This window comes from Mytilus californianus, unplaced genomic scaffold (assembly GCF_021869535.1).
Source record: "Mytilus californianus isolate M0D057914Y unplaced genomic scaffold, xbMytCali1.0.p SCAF_3, whole genome shotgun sequence".
Classification (NCBI taxonomy): domain Eukaryota; kingdom Metazoa; phylum Mollusca; class Bivalvia; order Mytilida; family Mytilidae; genus Mytilus; species Mytilus californianus.
Genome location: NW_026262679.1, coordinates 52,895,853 through 52,915,619, shown reverse-complemented (window position 1 = coordinate 52,915,619; position 19,767 = coordinate 52,895,853). Strand labels below are relative to the sequence as shown.

At 33.6% G+C, this 19,767-nt stretch overlaps 1 protein-coding gene across 3 annotated transcripts in view; it reads right to left on the bottom strand.

Moving 5' to 3' along the window:
• The window catches only part of LOC127734854 (uncharacterized), a 38,136-nt gene extending 18,994 nt beyond the window's left edge, over positions 1-19,142 (bottom strand). Inside the window, exon 1 of one of the 3 annotated variants that reach the window (XM_052244896.1) lies at positions 18,983-19,142. The gene's annotated coding sequence lies outside the window, so the exon portion shown is untranslated. Of the gene's footprint in view, positions 1-18,372; positions 18,397-18,982 lie in introns of those variants that run through there. The other 2 variants (XM_052244893.1, XM_052244895.1) reach the window with 2 other exon arrangements.
• Positions 19,143-19,767: the final 625 nt, after the last annotated feature.

Here is a 19,767-nt window from a genome sequence, read left to right as displayed (position 1 = left end):
AATAGTAATAAACATTTGAAAAGAGTTTGACTTGTCAGAATTGGCCAAAGCACAAAGAAAAACCTAACACAATGACATAGGACAAAAAGTAATTCCAAAAATACGCAGTAATATAAGTGATAGGTAATTCAAAACACGATTGTAACTAAAAGCAGAACATGTTTTCTAACATTGAATTGGCAATAAAGTGGTACGCATGAACAATTAAGGCGGAGTATGAAAACTGTATGCCATGATCAAGTATTAGAATTATAAATAAAAAAATCAGGGTATGATTTGGTTTTTCGCAGAAATTATTTTAGAAGACATTGTCGTAATTATTAATAACTTTAATGTTTTGGTATTTTTATTACTAATGAAGTCAACATATGTTTAAACCAACAGCAAATGGGTAAGTTTCTCCAGAAATATGTTGGGTAAAATGGTGCATTCAAAAAGAGATATTCCCGAATTCGACCGACTTTATCTGCCGAGCTAGCCTTCTAAGTTATACAAACAGATTTTATCGAATATATTTACAGAAATCAAACTGTGATAGCAATTTTCAAACAATTTGCAATCTGTAACACTTTACATTGTGAAAATCGGTAAGTATTCAATGGTTTTACTGCAAATCGTTATCAGTAATTTCAAGTACCTGCCACTTTTATACGCATAAACGTCACAAACAACACCAGTTTTGATGACGTCATTCGGATAAACGTTACAATTTAAAAATAAAATAACATTTGCTTTTTTTTACGGTCAACCATGTGAACTAATTTCACTAGGTTAATTTGATAAATAAAGGCATAAAAAGTTTATAATTGGAGTATAGCTTGTGTAAACGTTTCCACGTTACATCTAAAAAAATGTTTTCAATCACAAAAACAATGCAATATATATTTGGGACTTTTAGGGTTATTCTGGAATAACAGAACAAAGTCAGTTATTTTTCTTCAAACCTATAATGGTTTCGGCAGAAAAATGATGTTCTTTATATACATTTTTAATGGTTTGTGGGTTCTGTTAAAAAGCGACAAAAATGTCGTTTTGGCGTGCTAGCGGTAAACGACAAAAAATGTCGTTTTTGGCGCCGAAAGGGTTAATTTGAATTCTTCGATTAGTTATTCTATAATTATTGCGTGAACCCCTGAGGGTTCACGCATATTTATTAGTTAGAAATATAGTCTATGGAGGAATATTCGGAAGCTAAATTATTGTTCATTCGGAACACCTATTCATCTTATCTGTATTAGCTTCCTGCAATTAAGAGCACCCCCATACGGTGTATCTAAGATATTTAAAACATGGCAGTAAAGAATTTTCACAGATCGCTAATTCACATATCTGATATTTAAGGAATGACTGTAATATTTTTTCTGTCTATGAAGAAATAACATAAAAAATATGGTGCACACTGAATAACCCGCGTAGCGGGTTATTTAAAAGTGTGCACCACATTTTTTATGTTATTTCGAATAGACAGAAAAAATATTTAAGTCATTTCTTATAATTTAATTCTAAAAAGGAGTAAATCATGATAAAAACGTTGATGACGTCGCGGTCACATGACAAAATTATGTCTATGAGCTGATAGACAAAACACTTCCAGCTAATCAGAAGACGTGTTACATCCAAAATTAAATTATATGATAAAAAACAATCTATAGATCCTTTTCAAACATGTATATTTATTGTTAAGCTACATTTTATGCATTGCAAGGGTTTGCTGACTTGAGCAAAGTTGACAGTTGTACTAGGCGAGCGCCAAAACAAGGATTCGGAGGTTTTTAATGCACATACCTAACACACGGCTATATGATATATCATTTGAAAGGTCTTTTATCGTACATTCAGAATTGCCTGGTCGTCAAATTGGGAAATGGTCACATTTTTCTAAAAACGGCAAAAAAGGGAAAAAAAATATATGTCATAATTTGACGATATTGTTCGAAAAATGCAGTTTTAAAAACAAATTCATCTGCAATATAATATGAAATATATCATTTGATAAACTATAGTCTATCTAATTTTTGTTTCTGAAATAAAATTTAAAAAAAAAGTGTTTAAAATGAAAAAATCTCGTATTTTTGTGAAAATCATAATTTTTACGGGTATTGACGCAAAACGCTCGGTAATATTTAATTTTGCATCGAAAACACACAAATTCTATTGGTTTTATATTAATAACATATATAACTAGTTTTTTAAGTTCTAATGTCTCGCCTAGCATGTTTTTTTATACCGACAAAATATTGATAAAACTATATTAAAACATATCGTAAAACTGCTTTAAAGCGCACATTTACCATGTTTACAGCACAGTTAAAAATATATGTTATTTTGGTCTCCTGTTAGTTCGACAGTTATAAATACATTATGATTTAATTGTCTTAAGCTTGCTAACCACGTCAAGGTCGAAGATCACTAGCAAAAGCTCAGTGCAAGACATCTGCTGCTCTCGGCAAATACATGACTTGCTACATATATATTTCCCCTTGCAAGAACATATTAAATCTTGCAGGAAATCGGACGTCATCATGCCTAAAAAGTAGACTGGATCCGGGCCATGTGAACTCTTTTTCCATCCGTATTCATAAGGAGACAAAGGATTTGGGTGATCGAGATGTGAGGACATCCAAATTTTCGTTTGAAGACATGACCGCAAAACATGTTCTTTGAATGCAGGTTCGCTTGGTGGCAATCGCAACAAACTTGTGTCTTTGCATGTTGCAAGTTTAACACGTAACTTGTTTAAGTCAACATGTGATGAAGCGAATTTGTCTTTTGGGTCATACAAGCTTGAAATAAGCTCTCTGGCTGCTGACAACGATGTGGAAAAATCCATCTTGTCAAAGTTTTGGAGATTTGTAAACTTACTCGGAGATTTTCTTATCAACTTGAATACAGTCTTTTTTGCCAAACCCAAATATAGCGGAAGTGGTATCACAACCAGTTAAAGCATGAACTGCAGGGAGAATGTTAGCTAGTAAAGGTGAAAGAGATTTACTTAACTCATGGATTGGTATGTACCTTCTACAGTCCCTAAGAGAATTAGTTGACCCCGTCAAAAACCACATTTGTTCAGTCGACACAAGAACCTTGAAATAATGAACACAGAGCACAAGAACATCTGTATCGGAAAACTTGACTATGATTCGTCCCCTTATATTCAACTGCTGAAAGATTTTATCAGAGTGTATAACATGAAGCAAGATTCTTGTGTCTGCTTCTTCGTGCGAACAGAAAAGGTCTGGGAGATCGATTACATGCTCATTAGAGAGTTGTCGCACTATTTCTGGATTGGAAAATGCACCGGCAAGAACTAAACATTTATTTTCCTCCTGGAACATATCAGACAAATTGCGGCTCAGATAATCACCAAGGAAAGTAATCAGAGCTTGCTTGTTTTTGTTGCTTGATAGAAATTTTTTCCAGTCTGGAACAGTTCGGCCTTCAGCGATATGATAAACTTTTTGCGTAGTTGTTGTTGCCGATCGTCTATGACGCTCTGCTGATTTTATGGAATGTTCAGTGTCATAGCGATCGAAGACATCAACAACCTTGTCTGTGAATCGGAAGCATGATTGTACCTACATAATGTAAGATTTGGCCAAGTCTCCAAACACTACAAACCAGTAAAAGTCTGAAATGGCCTATATCTGTACTCGACTGTACTGATTTTTACTCGACCAGTCTGAATTGGTCTGAATTTTACTCGACATTACTCGACCCCAGTCTTAACCATACTCGACCGTACTGATTTGTACTTGACCCTTATCTTTGCCATTGAAAATAGTCTGAACTATTACTCGACCAGTCTGAAACAGTCTTAACCCATTCTCGACCTGTACTCGACCTATTTTTTCAGTCTAAACCATACTCGACCAAAGGTCTGAACAATACTCGACCTGTCTGAACCATACTTGACCAAATAACCTCTACTTTTTTAATTTTAGCTGTTAAAATTAATTTCTTTTTTTCTGACATGATAACAGCCACAATAAAATAAAGATATATATAAAACATATTCTTACATCCTTACATGATTCTCACATTTATCAAATAGAGATAGTTAAATCAAATTATCTTATATAATAATTTAATTATATTAATTTTAAGTTTTAGAGTTTTGTTAAAAAAAAAATCTTTTACCTAAAAACCACACCTTTACTGAGGGTAATAAAACCTTATTAAGGTGCTTCTTGGTTGGCATGTGTTTATTTTTTTTTTAGACTTAATTTTCCTAAATTCCTAAAGAAAAACTACATAGGTTTATGGTTACATACAATAGTTATATAATTATCTTTTTAATGAGTTAACAACAGCCAAAAAATCACTGAAATTGTTTAACCTTATATTAGAAATATATCTATTCTTATTATAATTTGGGATATAATATATATAATATATATCAAAAAGGGATAAAAAAGTTAAAGAAATAAATAAAAAAAAATTTCTGAATAGTGGTAAAGTATGAAGTAATACCTCCTGCTTGGGGCAAACTCATTAAAAAGATCACACCTGGTCAGAGAGAAATAATTTCTAATTGACATTCAGTAAAAATTGCAACATCCTGTAAAACTTAAATCGCAAGGCTTTTTGAATTCACTAGATAATACACGAGTTTAAGAAAAATAGGGCTTTCTTTTTACCTGTAAAACACACATGTAATGAGGTAATTAAACCTTATTAAAGTTCTTCTTGTATGCCATGTCTTTAATTTTGACAAAAGTTATTTAAATTTAATTGAAATAAATTTTTTCTTCAACTTTGGAACACATTTCCTTTTTTAAATGGTTATCAAGGATTGCTACGGAAGTTCTATTATCATGATTATATTAAATTCTTGGTTTTACGAAACAAAGGTGTGATCTTTTAAATTTATTTAGTTGCTTTATATACTATTCTAAATATATTTTAATAAAAGTAATGTTCACTGCATTAAACTAAACTCAACTGACACCATAAATCTATACAAGGCTTAAGTAAATGGTGAAAATTGTCCAGTAACCATAAAATATATCTGAAACATTCAAAAAATTTTGAATAACATTGAAAATATAAGTCACAATTCAGTTTTGAGATTATTGGATCAGCTTGTTTTATGTTTATTTTAAAGGTGATATATTATATTTAAGAGTTGATGAATATGGTGTTGAATTTATATTATGTTTATTGTGAAATTTTGGTTTCAATGCCATATTGAATACATTTTAAATTTCAAATTGTTGTTCAAATTTCTAGCCAGGGGAAATAGCTGTTAAAACAGTTCCTAAATTGATGAAATACAATAGATAGATACAAAAAATGTGTCTAGGTTGGTTAAGACTTGGTCAAGTATGGTTCAGACTAGGTCGAGTATGGTTCAGACTAGGTCGAGCATGGCTCAGACGCAAATAAAATGGTTAAGTACTGGTCGAGTGTGGTCGAGTACAAGTTCAGACTGTTAAGTATGGTTCAGACTACAGTCGAGAATAATCAAGTAAATTTCAGACCAATTCAGACTGGTCGAGTAAAAATCAGTACAGTCGAGTACAAATATAGGCCATTTCAGACTTTCAATGGTTTGTAGTGAAATGTGGACATCCTTTTAACATCAAATGACTGAACTAAGCTCATGCCATCTCTTATTAGTACGGTAGCACTGTGGTCGAATGGAGGAATGTTAGGGACTGATCCTACTAAATATTCCAATTCATGGGCAAGATCAGACTTATTTGTCTTCCTCATAGTTCCATCGTCATGAAATAATGCAGTGGGAATGGGACAAATTGGATAGGATAAAACAGTTTCCACAGATACGTCATCTCTACATTTAGTTAGAGATAGTGCACGTCTAAACACAAGCTCGGGATTCAAATGACCTTTTACAACTTGCCCAGATTTGCATTTTAGTTGTACTTTGGGGTTCATATCTTCAAAGGTCTTCAGTCCTGATCTTTGGATGGGATGGTAAAAGCTACCTGCCTTGTCTGTTGATAGAGATGACTCAACAAATATCTTCATTTTAGTTCTTCCAGTTTCAACTGATTTTAACAGTGAATCTTCAATGTCGTGACTTGCATGGAGACCAGTTGAAATGTTAATAAGCTGACGGGGGTGATTATCAACGTCAAATGGATTTGTCATGTTTTCTGTAATATAAACAATTAGATCTTGTACATGTTTTTCATCCCTTTTCATTGCAGCTGGTTTTGCTTCATCGTGACATTGGTCATCAACCTGGACAAGACACGCACGTGCTCTCATTGCCGATGTTATCTGACTAAGCACATGCCTTGTAAGATTCCATCTTATCAATGAAGCCTTCTTCCTTGTTAAACCAACAATGCCACCGTCTCCTTTTGAATCTTTTATCACTGTTTTTTCTGTTGCCATGTCGCTCCAAACGCCATTGAACGATCCAACTTTTTGACGAACAGAGAAGAAACCCATCGAGACCTTCTGCCTCAGTTGGCGAGTTTAGCATATCTAAAAGGTAGACAGGAGTCCATCTGGAATAATTGTTTTTGTTGGCAACAAAGAAGTAAGGAAGCATTGAGAAAATAGAATGCAAATGAAGAGACCAAAGGCCATTTCTTTCAGCTCGGATATTTATCAGCATAATTTCTAAAGCTTGTAGTAGCATATCCCAATAACGAAATGTAGGAGAAACATGACCACCCCATTCTCGAAACTCGTTCATTTTTGACCCAAGGTCGTCATTCGGAGCTTTTTCTAGACTTTGAAGCATGTCAAATGTACGGCCATTACTCGTAAAACTATCATGACACTCTGTGAGGCCTGCAAAAATGCTTTCAGGGATTTCTAAACACTTTTGTTGTCTGATCCAAACAAAGAACGAACAGATCCAAAGTGTCCTTAATGTCTCATAAAGGAGTGTGAGTCCTCTAACTGCACGGTTGAACTGTTTTCCTGAAAGCATTTGGTCTACCGTTGCAGCTGCATACACACCTAGCAGGTCGCGGAGACCACCATCTCCCCATATCTTACCTATTGATGAAATAAAACACGATAGGGTATGAAAGCCACCAAGACGTAAAATGTGTGATTTAAACTCAGAAGGTCTATCCCATTTTACCTGTTGTGCCACTGCGTACAATTGTAAATCAAAAGTTTGAATAGAAAATGGTTGACCAGCCTTCTGGCACATATCAGCACACCTTTTCATTGTTGTATACACAGTGCTCATGTCGGAAGGTTTTGCGTCAATGATTGGCGGATAGCTGACAACTTGATAAGTGGTACTAATATTCGAGATCTGCTTATTGAATCCAGTCCAGAATGGAATTTGTTGTCCTTCAAACGAAGGTTGTTTGTATGGAAGGTCAACAATAGTCCTTGATAAATTTCTAAGGAGCACCCAGATAAGATCAGAGGTTTCAGCATAGGGAAGTACACACGCAGAAAGCTTTGAATAAACGTCACTCTTGCGGCTAGGTTCAGCTCTTTGCTTCGGCTTTGTAAAGGGAGCACATGTGGTAAGGGAAAATACTTTCTCGTCTATTGGCAGGGTTTATATGCGACCTCGGGCGACTTTTTGGTGTTCCAGATGCTCAGTTTCACCATTTATCTCCTCACATACCTGGAATACCGCTCTTGCCATTGAATGAAAAGTATCCTTTCCATCAACTGTTTCTGCATTGATGTCGACATTATCAGCTCCTTCATGTATGACTGAGACTGTGCCGTTATATTGGCGAACTCCACTGGGGATGTATGTATTGTTTTGAACTTGAGATAATTCAGAGCACGCAAGGCTTGTAAGGTATCGCCTTACCTCATGATATGATGCACAAAATCCATGCGAATGTAATGTCTCGATCAAAGCTTTCGAACCATGCATATGATGTAACTGTAATGCAAGGCCAATGTAAAGGGGTGATAAAGCTTTTTTGTGCAATGAAACTATACATTCAGATAAAGCTAAGCTTTTCCTTATACTTTCAAATGGAATGTCAGATAAATGGTTTTTAATATCTACTTGGCTGTGAGAGTCATCGATAAGCCAATTTATAAAGCCAGTCAAAACAGAAGGCACGGTCTCTATAGATTTCGATAAAGACATTTCATCAACTGAAGGATAAGTATCCATAGGGACAACGGCATTTTTAATCTCACGTCTGAGAATTGAAGCAGCTGAATATAATATTTGGTTTTCGTCGGTTTGGTCGTTTTTTGAAGTGCATGCAGACATCTGCAGTTTAGTAAACTTTGTTTCGGCCTTGAAACGAATAGCAGTTCTAACTGCCTCGGGCAATGTGAGAGAACTACTATATACGAAGTTAGACTCCCCTTGACCGTGATTTACATCAACCACAATATGTTCTCGAAAGTGATTTTTTAATCTGAGTTGAAGTCTATAAGAAGTGTATTTAGATGATACGTCTTCTGGCAGAAATGATTTATATTTAGAAAGGAGATAAGACAAGGAGAACACCACTTTGTGAACGAACAACTCTTCGCTGATAGACTCAACAAATGAGGTAAATGCTTTATCGTACATGGTACCAGTATTATTTTCATTGGTTTCTGCTTTAATTTCTTTTTCTCGCAAAAGGTATTTTGTTATGCAACCAGAGTGATATAAAGCATTTGATGTGAAATCTTTATCTGCAATTTGAAAGAGCATTTCATTGTCAGCATGTTTAGTTGCTGTTTCAAAAAGGCTTTGAACCCTCATAGACGAGGAAACACGATGAAGTTTTCGATCTTTTTTAAAGGTCTTGTTTTTACAAAAGATACAACACAAAAAATCTTGTGATAGCCTAGATCTAGTAAGGATATTTGGAGATGAACATGAACTTGTAGTTTCTGCTTGAGACTGCTGTTGCTGAACTTTTGCAGCAGATATACGACTTGATGGAGACGGTAGGTTGTGTTTGCTTGTATATGTCCTGTAACAAGTTTTGTGATATTTTATGTTGTTCATAATAATGTCATCTAATGTATCAACCTCACTCAAAAACAACCTAAACACATCATCTTGTCTTTGCCTTACAGCATTCATTAAGGTTGTAAAACCTCTATCAGTTGTCATACTGAGAGTCTCTTGTGTAATATTTTGACATATTATACAGCGTTGCCAATTTATGGACATGCGACCGCGCTTCATTGGAGGTGGCGCACATTTCACAGGACTTAGACACCCATCCATGATGAGTAATTGTGATAATATTTAAGAATATACTATTCTACAAAATGCAGTCTGCTGCTTACATATCACATACCAATATCGTTAGTAATGCTTAAAATTATGGAAAGCCTCAGCTGTCATATATTAGATATTTAAAAAACGTTGTGCTGAAGCTTAAAATGTAAAGTTAAGACAGCGTGATGTTGAATTGAGTCATCAAAATGCTAACTCTATATTACAATATGCTAAGTTGAATTTCCGCAATGTTGACTTGCAATGACAAGTGCTTTAGTCGTGATAGTATAATGATAAGTCACGATGTTGTGATGATATGCCAAACACACGTAACGTTGGGTTTAAAGTACATGATGTGAAGTTGACGTTGCATGATGTTAGCTTGCAGATGGATACTGCTCAGTCATACACTTCGATAGCTATGATAACAAATAAAATGAATAGCTAAAATGTATGGTGCTGACATGTTATTAATAAATGTTGAGCTGAGAATGTACGATGTTATATCATTGTGATATTACGATAGGTCTATCATGCAATCTGTTGATTTAAAACACCATGATGCACAGTTGAAAGTACATGATGTTAAGTTAAGATAACACGATGCTACAACACTATATTGAAACGAAAGGCTTACCATACAATTTGTTGACTTAAAACAACACGATGCAACGTGTTAAGCTAAGATGCTCACTTGAAACTACACAACGTACAGTTGTAATTTTGTAATGTTAAGCTACGATAGTACGATGTTATATCATTATAATCACAATAGACTTATTATACAATTTGCTCATTTAGAACTACACAACGTACAGTTGAAAGTACGTGATGTTAAGCTAAGATGGCACGTTGTTATATCATTAGAATGTCACGATAGGCTTACCACACGATATGCTCGTTTAAAACTACACGACGTACAGTTGAAAGTGCGTGATGTTGAGCTATGATAGCAATATCTTATGTCATTATAATATCACGGTAGGCTTGCCATACAATATGCTTATTTAAAACTACACGACGTACAGTTGAAAGTACGTGTTGTTCAGCTAAGACAGCACGATGTTATATCATTATAATGTCACGATAGGCTTATTATACAATTTGCTCATTTAAAATTACACCACGTACAGCTGAAAGTGCGTGATGTTAAGCTAAGATAGCACGTTGTTACATCATTAGAATGTCACGATAGGCTTACCACACGATATGCTCATTTAAAACTACATGATTTCAGTTGAAACTAGATGATGTTAAGCTAAGATAGCATGTTGTTATATCATTTGAATGTCACGATAGGCTTACCATACAATATGTTCATTTTAAACTACACAACGTACAGTTGAAAGTATGTGATGTTGAGCTATGATAGCACGATGTTATATCATAATAATATCCCGATAGGCTTGCCATACACTATGCTCATTCAAAACTACACGACGTACAGTTGAAAGTACGTGTTGTTGCGCTAAGATAGCACGATGTTATATCATTATGACGTCACGAGAGGCTTATCATACAATGTGTTGACTTGAAACTACACGATGTAAATTTGAAGTAGTTTGGTCTTGACTTGAAACAGTAAAATGTTAAGTTATAAAAACAGAAGGTAAAGTCAAAATAAAACAATGATAGGATGACATATACTTGTGCAGAGTTGGAGATGTTTGGTGTTGACTTCGAATATAGTACAAATATTAGATCGTTTTATGTTAAATTGAAAGACAATAACGATGCGTAAAACATTACAGAATTATGTGAATTGAAACTGCAATTCTATGGAAAAGAATAAGGGACAAATCCCCAGGATTTTTTCTCCTTCATTTGCAAGTTGATGAATATTAATGAAATTTAACTCCGGAGGCAAAATTATATACAAAGAAAGTTTTCCATAAATTCATAAAGCAAAAGAATTACCCATCGCTATATATTACACTTGAATACAGTTTTGCCGTATATTTTACATGTTTTGTTTGGATGTTTTTTTTATGATTAAAAACCAGACTTTTTTTATGAACAATATTTAAGAAAATATTTATCTATGTTGTGTGTTAATATATACAACATAATATTGTGCTTATAAGACTTATGACTGTGAGAGTCAAATTTTACCTATATAAAATCACATCTATGTAAGAGTTATCGGAGAATTTGTATTTACCACTCCCGTTTTCCCCGAAATAGAACATAAGAATCTGGAGTCTTAATCTTTAAAAACAAAGATCAACTGATATGACAAATAATACGCTTAGCGTAGGACTGAGAGGGTCAGAGCTATTTCAGAATATGACCCCCCCCCCCCCCCCCGATCTTGTTAGAGGTATATGAAAATTTGAATTTTCTTTTCCACGAAATAAAACAAAAGAATCTGGACTTAATCAAAAGCGATGCGATTACGATTTCCATAGAATGTCGACTAGTTCGTTGAAAATTCGGCTAAGCAAGTAAAGTATAATGTCTTGTAACAAAGCAGTGTTTATTCATATTCACATCACACTTACATGTTCTCGTCCTGATATGCATGTAATATTTGCCACTGTACGTAAAACACACCCCTTTTCCCCGAAATAAAACCAAAAAATCTGGACTTAATCAAAACCGATACTATTTGGATTTCCATAGATTGTCAGAGACGTTTTGTCAACTTGTTTGTTAAAAATTCGACTAAGCAAGCAAAATATGTCTTGTACAGAGCCAAGATTTATTCATATTCATATCACACTTACATATTCTCGTCCTTATATGCATGTAATAATTGCCACTGTACACTAAATACTAAAACATTTTCATCAATTCTTTTTTATGAAAAGGAGCCTACTTTAAGCACGTTCATCGATTTGACACCCTGTAATTCATGTTTTTTGGGAGCTCCTCGAAAATTATAACACATTCCTTCTTTATTTGCAAAATCGCCAAGTGACGGGTTTGCCACATATGAAACATGATCTGCTTACCCTTCTGGAGCACCTGAGATCACCCCTTTTTTTTAGGGTTTCGTGTTGCTCAGTTTTTGGTTTTCTATATGTTGCGCTTAATATACTGTTGTTTGGCTTTTTATTTTTTTTCTCTCGTTTATTTCGGCTGATGAGTTTTTGTCATGACATTGTCAGTTTGGTTAATAGTTTTATTATCCCTTTTGTATCTTTCGCCTTCTTTTTGTCCATTTTTGTGTATTTTTTTTTTCGATTCTCCCCTCCCCCTGAACAGTATAATAGATAGATAAATGAAAACAGAAACCCCTTTCAACAAAAGGAGATCTACAAGTAACTCGACGTGACCGAAATTGTAAATTTCTTCCTCATTAGATATATTGCCCTTAGGGTAGATCGGGTGTCTTCCGCAATCTTAGGGAGCTACCATTTGATTTTTATTGGGGGGCTAGGATGAAATTAAAAAAAAAAGCAGGACAGGAGTTTTGAGTTAAAAAAAAGCAGGATAAGCAAATTGGCAAAAAAAAGGCAGGATGACAATGTATGTAAAAAAAATCAGAATAAACTAATAATAAAAAATGCAGAACCGAATAGAGTGAAAAATAAAAAGGCAGGACAGAGATAACAACTAAAAAAAAGGCAGGACAAAATTTGTCATCCTAGCCCTCCCCTCTCCCCTAAAAATCACATGGTAGCTCCCTTAGATTCTCATATAGCACAACACAATCGGTCTAGATCTAAAAAAATATACACATTTTGAGAGAGGAATGTTATTCATATGTAGTACTTTTCATTTTGATGAAGAAAATTATGTGATTTATCTGATTAAAACGATTATTTGTTTTTGAATACAGAACGTTTTTTGCATATGTTTTTCAACTTTTCCATATAGGGGAGATAACTCGGATAACATTATCTTTTGTCGTTTTTTATTTTTTTTAAATTTTTTGCCATGGCATTGTCAGTCTGTTTTCGACTTATGAGTTTGAAATCCCTTTGGCATATTTCGTCTTTAATGATGAAATGTGTAGGGACTTTATCTATTTTGTTTTGTAGACAGAAAACGAGTCTCGTGATCCCAATTTTTATTGTTTTTTTCTAACATTGAGTTTTCCATTTATAGTTATAAAAAATCTGACAAAACTGCATAACCTGTATAGCTTGCAAAATGCTCTGTGGCCCAAACTTTTTATTATGTTTTTTCAAAAAAGAATATACTACATTTTGGCAAATAATTAAAAAAAATGTACCGATTTTAATTTAGACCACACTCATGAAAATTATAAGAGAGAGAGAGAAACTGTTGACATAAAAAAAAAAACATATCTACAAATTAATCAAACTCGCAAGACCAAAATAATTCATGGAATATAACAATTTTAACAGATTTTTGATTTTTTTCTTTTTCTTTGAAAACACATATAGATAGAGAGAAGCTGCAAAGAACCAAAAAATCACTATGGACAAGAAAATAAGTGACGGAAATCATTAATACACCAGTTTCACATTTAACTGCGCATGTCTAACCTAATTAGCCAAACTGTGAAATCACGCGATAATTCCCGAGAATTCATCGACTTGGGGCTTACGGTTGATGTAAGCAGTGACCATGCAGATCTGGTAAAATAATCACCTGATTAAGTGTTTGCGTTTATATGTACACGAGCAACAATTGAATCAAAATATATATTGACGAGACAACTTTATTAACAATGACACATTAAAAGATTTTTAAACGGACTACTGTTGTGTTGTAGAGTAACAGACGATCTAATATGACGCCTGACGTTGTACCTTTAATTGTCACGAAGAAATGCTTGGATTCCCGCTGAGGTCGTTCACTTAGCGGGAAGAATAACATAGAAAAAATAAGCGGGGATCACTTCATATCCATATATTAGGTCACTGATCAATTAAGAAGTCAATTAACACCTTAGCCATGTGGAATCCTAGTTTTACCTTGTACAATCTCACCAGGTGACAATTGATAAAAACGTACCCTTTTCTACATACAGTTGCTGAAAAGGGGACGACCATTTGATATTCTGACGGAAGACAGAAGAATTTTTTCGGATTGAATATTCATCGTCATCTGTTGCTACCTGGGAATATTATACTGTCAATCACGATTTAATGTCACAGTTGCTACGCATTCTTTTTCTTTTTTTGCTGCGCGAAAAATTTACTTAACTTTTGTACACAATTATTTCCTGCATTTTGTAATACAGATGTTAAAAATGTAAACCCTGTTTCTGTATAAGATACATGTACATAATTTACACTGAGATATTGCGGTTAATGCAACTAGATATATTTTAATAATTCAGGAGGGGGTCATTTAGCAATTTGATCTTATTTTATGGTAAAGCAGGATATTCAATTACTGATAATGATATCTTATTGTAAATTCATTCATTATTAATCAGAATAAGAAAATAGATAATTTTTACATAACAAGGATTTTACTGGTACTACGTCAGAAGGATATGTCCACATTTTCTAATTATAAAACCAAATACATTTTCTAAAGAATATATAATTGCATTACCTGTTCTTCGAGATACTCAAAATGTTAGAGTGTTGAAATACAATATGTTATGAGTAAGTAAATGTATACATGAACGCATGCTGATTAATCAATATAAGTAATGACAGCTGTATAATAAAAATAAAAAAAAAACTACATCATTTGTTACAAAAATCTAATGTGCATGTCTTACTATACGTTTAAAATCCCTGTATATGTACAATACATAATAGCTAGGGGGGGGGGGGGGGTCACATTCTCATATAGCTCTGACCCTCTCAGTCCTTATTATTTGTCATATTAGTTGATCTTTGTTTTTTAAGATTAAGACTCCAGATTCTTATGTTTTATTTCGGGGAAAACGGGAGTGGTAAAAACAAGTTCTCCGATAACTCTTACATAGATATGTGATTTTATATGAGTAAAATTTGACCCTCACAATCATAAGTCTTATAAGCACAATATTATGTTGTATATATTAACACACGACATAGATAAATATTTTCTTAAATATTGTTCATAAAAAAAGTCTGGTTTTTAATCATAAAAAAAAAATCTAAACAAAACATGTAAAATATACGGCAAAACTGTATTCAAGTGTAATATATAGCGATGGATAATTCATTTGTTTTATGAATTTATGGAAAACGTTCTTTGTATATCATTTTGCCTCCGAACTTGCAAATGAAGAAGAAAAAATCCTGGGGATTTGTCCCTTATTCTTTTCCATAGAATTGCAGTTTCAATTCACATAATTCTGTAATGTTTTACGCATCATTATTGTCTTTCAATTTAACATAAGCCGAGCTAATATTTGTACTATATTCGAAGTCAACACCAAAAATCTTCAACTCTGCACAAGTATATGTCATCCTATCATTGTTTTATTTTGACTTTACCTTCTGTTTTTATAACTTAACATTTTACGGTTTCAAGTCAAGACCAAACTACTTCAAATTTACATCGTGTAGTTTCAAGTCAACACATTGTATGATAAGCCTCTCGTGACGTCATAATGATATAACATCGTGCTATCTTAGCTCAACAACACGTACTTTCAACTGTACGTCGTGTAGTTTTGAATGAGCATAGTGTATGGCAAGCCTATCGGGATATTATTATGATATAACATCGTGCTACCATAGCTCAACATCACATACTTTCAACTGTACGTTGTGTAGTTTTAAATGAGCATATTGTATGGTAAGCCTATCGTGACATTCAAATGATATAACAACATGCTATCTTAGCTTAACATCATCTAGTTTCAACTGAAAATCATGTAGTTTTAAGTGAGCATATCGTGTGGTAAGCCTATCGTGACATTCTAATGATATAAAAACGTGCTATCTTAGCTTAACATCACGCACTTTCAGCTGTACGTGGTGTAATTTTAAATGAGCAAATTATATAATAAGCCTATCGTGACATTATAATGATATAACATCGTGCTGTCTTAGCTGAACAACACGTACTTTCAACTGTACGTCGTGTAGTTTTAAATAAGCATATTGTATGGCAAGCCTACCGTGATATTATTATGACATAAGATATTGCTATCATAGCTCAACATCACGTACTTTCAACTGTACGTCGTGTAGTTTTAAACGAGCATATCGTGTGGTAAGCCTATCGTGACATTCTAATGATATAACAACGTGCCATCTTAGCTTAACATCACGTACTTTCAACTGTACGTTGTGTAGTTTTAAATGAGCAAATTGTATAATAAGCCTATTGTGACATTATAATGATATAACATCGTAATATCTTAAATTAACATTACAAAATTTCAACTGTACGTCGTGTAGTTTCAAGTGAGCATCTTAGCTTAACACGTTGCATCGTGTTGTTTTAAGTCAACAAATAGTATGGTAAGCCTTTCGTTTCAATATAGTAGTGTAGCATCGTGTTTTCTTAACTTAACATCATGTACTTTCAACTGTGCATCATGGTGTTTTAAATCAACAGATTGCATGATAGACCTATCGTAATATCACAATGATATAACATCGTACATTCTCAGCTCAACATTTATTAATAACATGTCAGCACCATACATTTTAGCTATTCATTTTATTTGTTATCATAGCTATCGAATTGTATGACTGAGCAGTATCCATCTGCAAGCTAACATCATGCAACGTCAACTTCACATCATGTTCTTTAAACCCAACGTTACGTGTGTTTGGCATATCATCACAACATCGTGACTTATCATTATACTATCACGACTAAAGCACTTGTCATTGCAAGTCAACATTGTGCAAATTCAACTTAGCATATTGTAATTTAGAGTTAGCATTTTGATGACTCAATTCAACATCACGCTGTCTTAACTTTACATTTTAAGCTTCAGCATAAAGTTTTGTAAATATCTAATATATGACAGCTGAGGCTTTCCATATATTTTCACGTCTAATTTTTTCGAGTACTCCGGCCTGCTCTTGTCACGTGAACTTTATATTGTCTTTTCGTGAATATAACAATTTAAAAGTCATGTCTGTGCAGATTAAAAAAAACTAAAGATAAATATTTTTATGAAGTAGGTTATCCGTTAAAATATTTTTACTATGTTTTATACAATTCTAAGAAAAGGTTGTCTCGATTTCTGTACTTATAACATATATATTTGCAGTCTTATCGATCTATTAACTTTCAATGTTTACATCGGGTAAGGTCCGTTTGAATTTGCTTAGTAACTGAATTTCAAAAGTGTTAATCTTTGCTGCATATCAATCGATTCCATTGGCATCCCCCCTCCCGAACTTCTCTGATCTAGATGCATACATATACAGATATTTGGCGTGTTCCAGAGAGGTATCCAGCCAGTAAAAAATAATTTGAAGTTGAGACTCCTGAAACTATTCGCATACAACATTTTAAACCCATTACACACAAAGCTTCTTTAGCCTGCTGTACTCGTTGTTTGCTATTTGAAGAGGGAAATGATAACATTATATAACAATTTTGTTTTTATTTCAATTACATTTTATTGAACGTTTTCTTGTGAATTTACGATTTTAAATAGCGTCCTTGCTAAAACGAGACAAACATTGAAAAGATCAAGATTTCTGTGTTTACAAGGGAGGTAATATTTTGTCACTAGACTTCCCACTGGAACTGTTATCAAAAACTGCTCAAAACTTTGTCCAACTTCGAGGAATACAATAATTATGATAGATGAAAAATTTAATCATCTACAATGACAGATGAAAAATTGAATGATCTGCAATGCTCAGCAATTTTCAAAAAAAAAATTTGGAGAGGAAGAATAAAATCGTGAAATACAATTAATGATTTTACATTAGATATTTTAATGGTTGATTTGTAGATTTGTTAAATTTTTAACCCAATTCATGACTCCATTCCACCGTCCACTCAACCTTTTAACGCAATTTTTAACCAATGACTTCACTCCAAAACTCCACTTCACGACTTCACTCCACTCAACTGTTTCGTACATGCCTTCCAGAAATTAGAACGTAAACTATTTATTATCAGAAGTTAATTTTCTGATGGAATCTGTGTGAGGCTTAACGAGTTGGGTTTAACCACGAAAACATTGTTCTACATTTGCGGATCCAAAAGGCCAGACCCGGGGTTTAGAAACCCCCCCTTCTTTCGATTTAAAAAAAAAAACAACAATTTATTATGTGAACGTTTCATGGTGTTCCGGGGGTTGGAACCTCCCTTTTAAAAATGGCTGAATCCGCGTCTGTGCTAGAATATACACTCGTTATACTTGTGTAATAAATGTATTCCCTGTTCTTATTTACCTCAAGCAGATTATGTTCTAATCCTTTCTTATGATTTTACTACACATCTCAATCGATATATACCAGTAATTTTATTTTACGAGTCGCAACACACCAACTGCACACGTGGTTGAAATAATTGCTGATCGATCGTTATGTACGACACATTCTCATTCCGCTCATAATACATCTTGACAATTATCTGCATATCAGAGTTTCGCACAAAATTGTTCATTGACGAAATTAAGTTATTCAAAATGAGTATTAAACCTAATGCCTTTTGGGAATGATATATGGTCAGTATGGCTAAATTTATTCTGTCTTTTTAATCAAAATTACTTTTGTTATTTATGATTTATTCCTCTAAAGGGAACTGCATAGAGGCTAGTATGATAAATAACACATGTACATATATTATGTCCACGAATATATATATTTCCGGGTTCATGTATGAACATGAATAAAAACGGGAAAGAGATAAAATCATTCTACACTTTATACATTTTCCGGTGACAATTTTTATATAGTTGATCAGCTTGGATTAAAAATTAGCTCAAAAATGTATGTATGCTATCAACTCACTACATGAATTACTAGAATATTATAATTATTAGAATAAAAAGCGTCTTACTTTTCCAGTCTGTGTGGTAAAAAGACAAGTCTACTAAGTCCAAACGTATAACTCGCTATCTTCCGAACAACACTGGATTGTTATCATGGTTATCGCGATCATTCAATTTCCTTGATTATTTACTTTCAATAGCAGAGTCTAATTTTGGACAGGCAGCTTTAAAGTATACATTAAGGAACTGATTGATTGAACTATGATACCGCATATAGATGAATGTATACGTTATTTTTGGAATATTACGACGAAATCATTTGGACGTTTTGCTATTTATTATCTGTAAAGAAAAGATACCAAATACACACATCTACTTAAAGTTAAAGATAACGCTAGCTGACACGTTTTATTTTATCAGTGAGATATGACATGGTAATACACGTGTCACGACAACCTAGTAATGAATATTTAGACTGACAACGAATAAATTATATAATTAAACGAAATTTTGATTGAAGTTTAATTAAAAATCCGTGAAACAATACAGTACATAGGTGAGGGTGTGGATGATATAAAACAAAAGAATACAGAAATGAAGGACTCCCCATCCAGACCCTCATAGGTGGGCCCATAGGTGTTACGTGAGATGAACAGCCTCGTCATGATATCAGACTTCACAAATGCAACAACTATGTACCACTATTGTTTCACGGAATTTTAATTAAACTTCAGTTAAAATTTCTTTTAAAATATAAGATTCCATTTCACAAATATGGTACATAGCTGTCTCGTGAGATGTTTAGAGATATTGCATCTTTTTTATCCGAAAGATTCCTGGAGATTAGAATCAG